Source organism: Protopterus annectens, chromosome 7.part0, assembly GCF_019279795.1.
Source record: "Protopterus annectens isolate FY-2018-M chromosome 7.part0, PAN1.0, whole genome shotgun sequence".
Lineage (NCBI taxonomy): Eukaryota > Metazoa > Chordata > Ceratodontiformes > Protopteridae > Protopterus > Protopterus annectens.
In genome coordinates, this window is record NC_056739.1 from 1,776,454,687 (window position 1) to 1,776,465,510 (window position 10,824).

The 10,824-nt window shown below is 38.2% G+C and overlaps 1 protein-coding gene across 3 annotated transcripts in view; it reads left to right on the top strand.

Moving 5' to 3' along the window:
- WDR93 (WD repeat domain 93) overlaps nt 1–10,824 on the top strand; it is a 1,423,954-nt gene that overhangs the window by 257,302 nt on the left and 1,155,828 nt on the right. The gene's annotated exons all lie outside the window — the stretch shown is intronic.

Here is a 10,824-nt window from a genome sequence, read left to right on the forward strand (position 1 = left end):
CAGTAATCCTCATTGCCCCTATTGGCCTTGTCAAGTATAGCCCCCCCTTTCTTTGGTCTCATCTGAAATATCCCTCATGGATTCTGGAGCTCAGACAGGACCTCCTTTCTCATCCATCAGGGAATCAACATCCGAATCTACTCACCCTCAAACTGATTGCTTGTTATCTCCATTTCCACTAATCCTACAAGGATCCAGGCATGCTTCCCATGTTCAAGACAGTTTTAGCTTCCCAGAAAGCATCTACTAAAAAGTGTACCAAAGCAAATGGAAAAGATTTACCATTTGGGCTTTACAAAGAGAATATTGATCTTTTCTCAGCCCCGGTTTCAGCCATCTTTCTTTTTCTTACTTCTCTCTTCAAGGAAGGGGCTAATTTTTCCAGTATAAAGCTTCAGCTGGCAACATTTTCCAATTTTCATGCTGGAGATGTTTCTGGTTGTAAGACTTTCTTGAAAGGGATTTTTCTGCTAAGACCCCTGATAAAAGATCCTTCTATGCCCTGGGATCTAACTGTTATTCTTCAAGGACTAACTCAAAAACCCTATGAACCAGTGAATGATTGTGAAATGAACTTCCTTTCTTGGAAAACCATCTTTTTAGTAGCTGTCATGTCAGCAAGAAGAATTTCTGAACCTCTGGCCTTATCATCGAAACCACCTTACATCATTTTTCATAAAGATAGAGTACCACTCCATACCAATCCATCTTTTCTGCCTAAGGCAGCCACAGAGACTAATATAAACCAGTCTGTACAGTTGCCAGTTTTCTTTCCAAAATTTTCTAACAAGGGTGAATATATTTTGCATCTGCTTGATGTTTTTAGACAACTGCAGTTCTGCCTTCATAGAGCAAAACAGTGCAGAAAGTCTGACCAACTATTTCTTTCTTTCTTTCCAAACTGCGTAGGCCAAGCTGTCTCCAAAGTTACTTTGGCTAAATGGATTACTGACTGTATTTCACTAATTTATTCAAAAAATAGATTGAACTTCCCTCGCCCTCTTAAAACTCATTCTACTAGATCTATGGCTACATCATCTGTTTTCTCCTCCAGAATGTTGATTGATGATATTTGTGCTGCAGCCACTTGGTCAAGACTCATACCTTTGTGACACAGTATAAATTGGACATTGTCTCCAGAAGTAGAGCTTCTTTTGTTTCAACAGTTCTCTGGCATATCCTTCCTTGAGGCTACCTGAGTGTAACTTAGCTGGGGACTCCGACCCAGTAGTGAAGAAGAATGAAAAGGACAATATCAGATTTAGAAGTTATGCACTTACCATAACTTGGCATCTGTGTTGTCCATTTTCATTCTTCCTCACCTTCCCTCCCAGCTATCCCCCAACCTATTGGCTCCCAGAGGACATATTGCATTTATAGAAATCTTTGTATTCCTGGTTTGAGCCCCTGATTTCTTTCTGTCTATACTGTATCTTTATCCAGTAGGCAATAAGGCAATAAACTTGATCTGAGGAAGCTACAGAGAGTGTAGGGCATTATGGGCAGAGGAAGGACCTTGAGACTAGGATCCAAGTCTGAAAAATTTGGCTGAGTCTGAGGGTCGAATCCGTATACCCAATAATGAGGAAGAATGAAAATGGACAACATGGATGCCAAGTTATGGTAAGTACATAACTTCTAATTCTGTAGTTTCTGTAGTTGAGTTGGAACAGAAGTTGCTGTTAAAAAGGATAATTAGTAGGACGTAACACAGTATTGCATGATAACTGTATAAATCAATCAAGTGAGATCAGAAAAGACTGGAAAGAGAGACTGGAAAGGCAATACACAGCAAAACAATGGGAGGACATTTAAATGGCTTCCAAGTATGCAGCAAGACTTAGTATTTTTGCTTGCCAAGTGTTTACATAGATATTTTTGTATCCAAAGTAGACTTCAGCAACTGTGTTCCTCCGGTATGCAGGAACTGTGGGAAGGAGAGTGGTAATTTGGAACATGTTTCTTTGGGAATGTAATGAGTTGGCAGATTTTAAAATTTCTCTGCAGCATACATTGTCAGAAATGTTGGGGGAGCAAATGGTTGTAACTAAGAAATGATTCTATACAATATCTGAATTGTCTTAAAATGATAGGGAAATCAGATTCTAAACCAGTTATAATTGAAGTACTGAGTATTGTAAAGGATATAAAACAAGTTGAGGTAAGATCTTTAGAAAAGGGAAGTAGCAAATCACATAGAAATAAAGGGAATTTGTGGGAAAAATACAGCAGAATAATGTTTAGGATGAGGACTGGAATTCAAGGGAATTTGGGAATTAAAAAAATATAATGAGTAGGTTGGGAACCTGAGCCTGTGCAGGTTGTTCTGTATGTCCTTATGTGGTGAAAACTTTTGAAAGTATGAATGTTGTGAGATTTCAACCGGTATTTGAATATACTTGTAATACAATGAGGTAATCTATTCTCTAAAGTGTTCCTGTGACCCGTTTTATATTGGTGAAAGTAAAAGAAGTTTTAAGGTTAGGGTACAGGAACACATAAGAGACATCAGAAATAATAAATTGGAAAGTCCACTAGCTTGTCATTTTAATACTGTACATGGGGGGGGGGGGGTTATAGAGATTTAATAGGTTGTATTTTGGTCTGAATAAGTAATGCAACTGGAGGTGTTTTTTATAAAAGTGTATAAAAACTTGCCTTTTTAATTGAATAATTTATAATGAGTGTTGATAGTAATATAAACTGAGCTTGTTTTTTGTGTGTGTCATCTCCAAGAAGGCTTGTAAGCCGAGGCACTAGAGTTTGTTTATTAAAAGCTGTCATCATTGGATCGCTGGCTGTTTTTTGTTATTCTATACATCTCATTTGGTTCCTGTGGTTTTGTGGAAATTGGGAATTATTTAATTAATTATTTGCTTTTCTTTACTGGAAAAGTCCATGTGGAAACTGAAATGTCCATTTCAGTGGAGGCCCAGGGAGAAAAGCTCAGAAATACTTTTTTTTACAGTTCAAAAGAAAAACAGTCAAGAAACATTATGTACAAAGTATTTTGAACCAAAGAGTCAACAAACATTATTTACAAAGCATATTAGGTTAGGGAAATTCATGTTTTTAAAGATATTGTGAGTAAAATCAAAAATATTAAATTAATACACTTGTATAATATCCATAGTAGACAGAGTTCAGGTTGCATACTTCAGACTGTAGATGTGGTACAGCTGCATAGTTTATCAGCTGACAGGTGATATTTAGGGCATATTTGAATTGTTGCAGGTTACTTACGTAATTCTGTAATTTTGATGTGAATTCAAGTTTTGTTAAAATGGGCGGCGCAGTGGTGCAGCGGTTAATGCTGTCGCCTCACAGCAAGAGGTTCTCCAGTTCGATTCCCGGCTAGGGTGCCTTCTGTGTGGAGTTTGCATGTTCTCCCTGCGTTCGCGTGGGTTTCCTCCGGGTACTCCAGTTTCCTCCCACATTCTAAAAACATGCTTCTGGAGCATTTCTCCCCGGGCCTCCGCTGAAAACAGGATCTGTGGAACCTAGTCGGACTTTCCCAGTCAACAAATGTTAAATAAAATAAAATAAAAATAAATAAATAAAATAAAATGTATTCTGCATTAAAATAACAATGACATGTCATGGTTTGCTTTCTTTTCTGTTATTGAGTATGTACCCATGTCAATTAAAAAAATAAAAAATAAAGAAACCAAAAGAATGTACAGACAGGGAACACCTACAAAACTTCTAATCCCACAGAGTAACTGAGCACTTTTGTTAGAACATTGACTTCTTCAGAATCTGAACAGCTCAGTTAAATCGCAACCATTTATACAATATTAAAATCATGCATTAGCTAAATTAGTGACTTCCCCTGCTAAAATTGAAAGAACTAAATATGATTGTTACTCAAATAAGGAGGATTAATTAATTTCTGCTTTAACACACACACAGAATTAATGTGGTCATTGAAGTCATTACTCACAGCAGATTTCATATGCAGTTGCCATTTGTATTTCTTCAAATCTAATAAATCCTGAGCATCCTGTCCTCTTATGTCATGCTCAACACAGTCAATAACATGAAACAAGAAACTTTTGAACTGTTCACATTTCTTTGTATGTCTTCATAAAGGTTTCTTATTCTTATTTCTAATGGCATAATAATGTTCATAGATTCTGCAACTGGTTTTTCTAGTAGTCCTGGCTATGGAAAACGCTCAAGAGGTCAAATATTATGCTGAATACACCACATTACTTGTATCTCAATTACGGTATTTTGGAGCTGAATAAGATCTAGTACAGTAAAAAATGGACTGTTGGGACATATGAATACAATAATTGTATTTGTTACATGAAAAAGTGCCTTCACCACAGGCACATTGTTGATGTTCCTCATATTGATCACTGCTGGAATAACCTAAGCTATATGGGTTATATACTGTAAAGGATATAGCAGCCAACCAGCTTTCAAAGCTTCAGGGCACCTTCCACATGCCCAAAGCATTAGTCAGCTCAAGCCGAACTGACTAAGAAGACAGATTTGGGTGCCAAGTTCTTCAGAGCTTTCCTGCCATTGAAGAGAGCACTCCTGTGTGGGCTTTTGAGGATTGACTGTTGGCTCGTGCTGTTCCTTTGCTGGGCAGATAAGTTCTCTTTGGGGAAAAACTTACACATTAAAATTTGTTGTTATTTTTATGTACATTCCTGTTTAAAGAAAGTTATTTTTAAGCTAGGAGTTTGTGTTTTAACAGTGTCATGGGACTTTATTATACTTTTAAATGGGTGTGCATTGTTTTCTTGTCAATTTAAATGTTGTTTAAAGTAGCTGTAAATTTTTTTTGTGTGGAGAAGTTGTGTTTGTTTTATGTTTTTGAGGTGGCAACGTGTTTTAAAGTGCTTGTACTGTGTTTGTGTGTGAAAAAGTGAGTTTTAAAGACTTAAAATTGTTGCCAGCTTATGCTGCTAAATTTCCTTGGGAAAGAGGTACCATTTTTGGCTTAACTATGGAACAAACCCCCGGTCCTACTGTCAGTCCTTCTTCCAGCCACAAAAAAGAAAACCTTAAGCAAACAGCCTTTGCCACCACAACAGGCTGACATTTTGCCTTAGCCACAGGTGGGTAACTCTGTTGTGGCCAAAACTGGTTCATCAGACCACTTCACTTGTTTTTTTACCCCAGATCCTTCTGGTGTAGCACCTAGAGCCAATATGGACTAGTGGTTCACCATGTCCACTGCAGCTGTTGGGCCTCCCTTAGTGGGTAATCGAGAGTCACTCTTGTCGGTCCTAGGAGAAGGAATAGAGAAAACTTCCCTGTTTAGTCAGAATGCTATGCTCATCCCTGGAGAAGATGCTGCTGCTGTTAAATAATACTGTTTGCCCCATTCTTCCTGTCAGAAGAAAACATAAAACCAAGCATATATTGACTCCTCCTCAATTTTCTTTGGATAGGAGTAGATTACTGGGTCTGGCTCAGGGTTTAATTCAGGCTGTTGAGCCTTCGTATACAGTGGTTTCTGGTAAAAGAAAGAGGGATGTCTCTTTTCCTGAAGAGATTCAAGATTCTGAATCTGGGCAGGAGGATGAAGGGACAGATACAGGATTTTCACTTCAGTTTTCTGATTCAGACCTGGAGCATACCTCGTTTTCTCATTCTCTCTTTGGGGGTTTCTCTTTCAGTGAGACTAAAACCACTGGCATTTTCTGGAAATAGTAGAAGAACACTGAGGTTTCTCAGTCCCTCAGAAAAATCTGTTGCAGAAGGAATTATCAGAACCTTCACTCATCCATTCTTCCAGTTCTGTCAGCTATGAATGAGTATGCCGCTACAGGTAATTTTCCTGATGTTCAGCCTGCTGCCCTAAAAAGGCAGATAGAAGGTATAAAGTTCTTCAGTCTTTTATGTTTGATGTACTTATCCCAAAGTTGACTCAGCAGCTATAGCTTTAGTCACTATTGCTGCTAAACATTTAGTTAGTTCTAATCCTAGATTATTGATAAGTATGGGGAAAAAGTACATGTTTCTGTAACTTTGATTTTTTCAGAATTTTCAATTGTCAGGCATATATGTAAAAACATTCTTCATACTTTCGCAACTAGTAAGAATAAACTTTGTCTGCAATTTCTTAATATGAGGAAAAATCTGATTTAAATAATTTAGTTTCTTCCAGGTGGTGCAGCAGCAGCAGCCATGGTAGTACAGTGGTTAGCATTGTCGCCTCACAGCAAGAGGTTCTCCCATTTGATTCTCGGCTGGAGCGCCTTCTGTGTGGAGTCTGCATGTCCTCCCCGTGGTCGAGTGACGTTAAAGACATGCAGGTAGGTGCGAGCGTGAATGGGCATGCCTTCGTTGAAGGTTGGGCATCGGGCTGGCAACTCGGCACTGTAAAATCCACTGCCAATCATGAGCGGACTGGAGTTCTGCTGTGGCGACCCCTAACCGGGAAAAGCCAAAAGAGTTTCTTCCAGTTTTACAGGTCACAGCTTATTGTTTAGAGTGTATGAATGACTCTGTTCATACTCCTTTCAGGGCTATGACCACTGGCACTGTTTTGAGGAGGTTTGCCCATCCCTCAAAACCAGGGACAGTCTAACAAGTCTGAATGATAATTTAAGGCACCTTTGACCACCATCCAATCCTGGCAGCCACTTTTTCCTTCCAGAAAGTCTGAATCTCCACTTTTTTCTTTGGCAACAGATGGTTTCAGACAAATGGGTTTTTAAGATCATTCAACAAGGTTACAGATGACAGTGGGAGGAATCCCTCTTTTTCAGTGGTTAATTCCTCATTCACAAGGTCAGACTTCTCTATTCCCCCATACTTCAACACATGCTGTTTCAGGTAATGATTTGAACCAATTCCTTTTTCAAAGATTTTTTCAAGCAAGTTGTTACTGCCAAAGAAAGAAAATGCATGGAGACCAGTTCTGGATCTCTCTTCCCAAAACCTGTTTCTGACAGTGATCAAGTTCAAAATGCTGTCACTTCACAACCTGTTACCACTTCCTTCTCTTAAGTTTCCCTGGAACACTGGAGTTGAAAGATGCTTATCTTCACATCCTTATTCATCCAGACTTCAGGCATTTATTAAGGTTTTGTGTGTCTGGATCACATTATCAGTTGTCTGCCTTAGCCGTTGGACTATCCTCGGCACAAAGTGTGTTCACAAAATGTTTAGTTCCAGATATAGCTCATTGAAGGCTACAGGTTATCCACATTTTTTCCAGATTTAGCCAACTTGCTTATCTTTGCAGAGTCTTTTTCAGATTGTCAGGAATCTCTGTCTTCGGTGAGAGATCTCATATGCAAGCTGGATTTCCAAGAGAATATTCAAAAGTCTTTTTTCATTCTTTCACACAGGATTGTGTACCTGGGATGGCAGCTAGACACCTCAATTCAAAGAACTTTTCTTCAACTGGACAAAATAGCGCTATGTCTAGATCTAGTTTAAGGTTTTCCACTCAGACTTTGATCACTGAGAGGCAATATCTCAGGATTTTGTGCTCATGGCTTCTATAATTCTCATGACACCCCTGACAAGACTCCACATGAGAAAGATATAATGATATCTGTAGTCTGTTTGATCGCAGCACCAATAGCCTTTGTCTTGTCAGATCACAGTGCTGGGGTTTGTCAGAAGAGAAATAACTTGGAGATAGGGAGACCTGAATTTACGGAAATTTACTTTCTCCCTCTCTGCTGTAAAGCATTTGGTCACCACAGACACCTTGTACTTTGCTTTGGGAGCAGTTTCAGGTGGGATAAAAAGTGCAAGGTGTATTTGACACCAAGGACAGATGCAGCCACATAAATGTAAAAGAGTTGCCTGGCCTGATCAAGGCACTCTGCTCTCTGAATCATCTTTCATCTCCTGGACCTCTTCAATTTGTTTGGGTGATACCATAGTCATGTGGTCCATCAGCAAGCAAGGGATACAGGCTGTACCTGCTTTTCAGACTAGCTGTGTTTGCTTAGGATATTGCTTAGGATATCATTCTACAGGCATTCTACATTCCATCAGAGCAAAATTGGATTGAAGACAGGTTGAACAGGACAAGAGTAGACCCTTCCAAATGGAAACTATGTCAGGGGGTCTTCTAGATTTGATCCATCTGTGGAAGTTCCTCAGAAAAACCTGTTTGACTCTTTTCTGAACAATTCTTCTCCAGAACTCCATGCAAGAAGGCCTAGAAGGCTGATGCCTATTCCTAACTAAACACGGGAATGCTCCTGTCTGCTTTTCCACCCTTTCCATTGATATCAAGTGACTTCTGAAGATTCAGAAGGAATCCCCAAGATCATTGTGGCAACTCCCTTCTGGCCCAGGCAAAATTGGTTCTGCCTTCTTTTCAAAATGGCAAGGGACAATTAACACAAGCTTCCTCATGTAATGAATCTTCTTACTCAAGATCAGGGTGTTTAATACTCTGCAGCCCCAATCAACTTCAGCTGACTGCCTGGATGATAAGGTCTTAATTCCTTTAGGCATCTGTTCACTGAAGACATGCAGCAAGTACAAATGTAGGCAAGAAATTCTGTTACTAGAAAACCATATATCAGCAAATAGAAAAGGCTTTCTGGTTGGTGCCATCAACATAACCAGCACCCATTTAGGGCTAGTATTTCTCTGCTTTTGCAATATTTGTATGAGTTACTTTCGTATGGCCTTTCTTATTCCTCCAGCAATGTTCATTTATCAACCATTTCAGCATGTCTGCCCATGGATCATCCTTTTTCAAAGCATTCTCATGGAAAAAATGTTTTTGTAAAGGGTTTTGCCTAAGAGGCACAAAAGAAAACTGGTGGCCCCTCCTTGGGATCTTAATTGTGTGTTAGAGAAACTAGCACTTGCTTTGTTTGAACAGCTAATCTAGCTGACTTGAGGTTCTTAACATGGAAAACTGTTTTACTGACTGCTGTAACCTTTGCAAGAAGGATATTTGAGTTGCAAACTGTTATGGTGATTAAACTCTATCTCATTTTATACAGAGGCAGGCTTTCTTTGCAAACTAGTCCTTCTTTTATGCCAAAAGTGGTAGCTTGAGTTTACTTTAAAAACAAGCTATCTCCCCATTTTCTTTCCTTAACCTAAAAATGAGGGACAAAGGATACTCTGTACCTTTGATGGCCGCAGACAACTTGGGTACTGTGATGATAGAACTAAAGCTTTCAGATCTTCATATCAGTTGTTCATCTGTTGTGAAAGTAATAAAAAGGGATAACCTGTATCAAAACAGACTGTTTCCATATAGTTGTCTCATGATATTATCTTTTGTTATACTCACCAAAAGAAAACTATTCTAGACAGAGTCAATGCTCTCTTTATATACTTTTACAAGACATTACTAGCTTGATTCATTCTCTCTGTCTAAGTCGCGTTCTGCTAAGATCATTCTCCAGTGACTTCTGGACCATTCCCCTTCCACCTCCCAAATGTAGTTAGCTATGGTAATCTACGCATATAGTTAAGGCTACTGCAGCAGTAATCAATATGATGAACATAGTAGAGTTGCTTAAGTAAACTTACCATAACAGTAGATGTTAGGATGATTACTGCTGCAGTAACCACTCCCTGTTTTTGTCCCTCTTGTTTTTTGGTATTTTGTTTATGCGAGGGTGTGGACTTTTGTTTTTTGTTGTTCTTATCATTGCCCTTTCAGGCAAAGCCTCCTACTCTCTGTTGGCATGAATGCTGTTAAGAGCTTGCCACCCAAACCTGTCTTTTTCTTCTGCTCAACACAAACTGACTTATGATTTGAGTACATAGAAAATGCCGTGAAGCTTTGGAAGCTGGCTGCCTGTTATACTGTGGGCAAGATATAGCCAAGGCTACTGCAGCAGGGATCATTTGAACATCTCCTGTTATGGTAAGTTTACTTATGCATCTGTACTTTCTTCTCTTGATCAAAGCTGCATTTCAAATTATTTGCTGTCTTATTTACAAACCACAGATTGTCACCCACAAGTTCTGTGACTATATAATTTCCTGTCTTGATTTTCCAATTATGTTTTATAATTCAATTAAGGTTGTGGTGTCTGCAGTATAAGTAAGCAAAACTGTCATATTAAAGATCATGTGCAAAGATTTTTGTTTCCATTTTTTTGTAATATGTTGTCATTATGTAAAGTGGACTTTATGATTATAAAATCGATAGTTTTTACTTTAGTATAACTATGCTCATTAAATATAGTAAACTTGTTTTTGTATTTTATGTAGGCTGTTCCGCTAGCTGTACAGTTACTTTAGCATTTGAGGTAGCATGACATGGAATTACAATGATGCAGTTGTTAGTACAGGTTGATAGTGTTTAGTGGATAAGTATTTTATGTAGTCTGTAGCTTATTCCTGCATACAAATGCAGCATGGTCAGTCAGACAGTAAATCAACAAATGGAGTTATATTCAAGTAAAAGCAAATTACAACAGAATAATATTATTATGATAAACATACAGTATATTAACAAATATATACCACTAATAGATGTCTACCATGTGATAATACCAAGCATTATATGTTTTACATGGTATCTTTCTGTTCTAACTTGCTTTTACATGAATATAAGTAGAATAATGTATTTACTTATTGTCTGATTGACTGACTGTGCTACACTTACATGCTAAAATCTGCTACTTCATTAGAATTGTAAGTCACATGACATAGAATAAGGAAGTAACTGGACAGTTGCTCAGCCTACAGTAAAGACAAACACAAGTTTATTATATTTAATAAGCATAGTTCCCAAGAAGTAACTTAATTAAAATGCATTGATTGTATCATCGGTAAATCCTCTTTACATAATGATAGCATAATTACAACAAAAAGAAAAGGTAGAAAAAACTTTGCAGATTTAGAAGATGAGAAAGT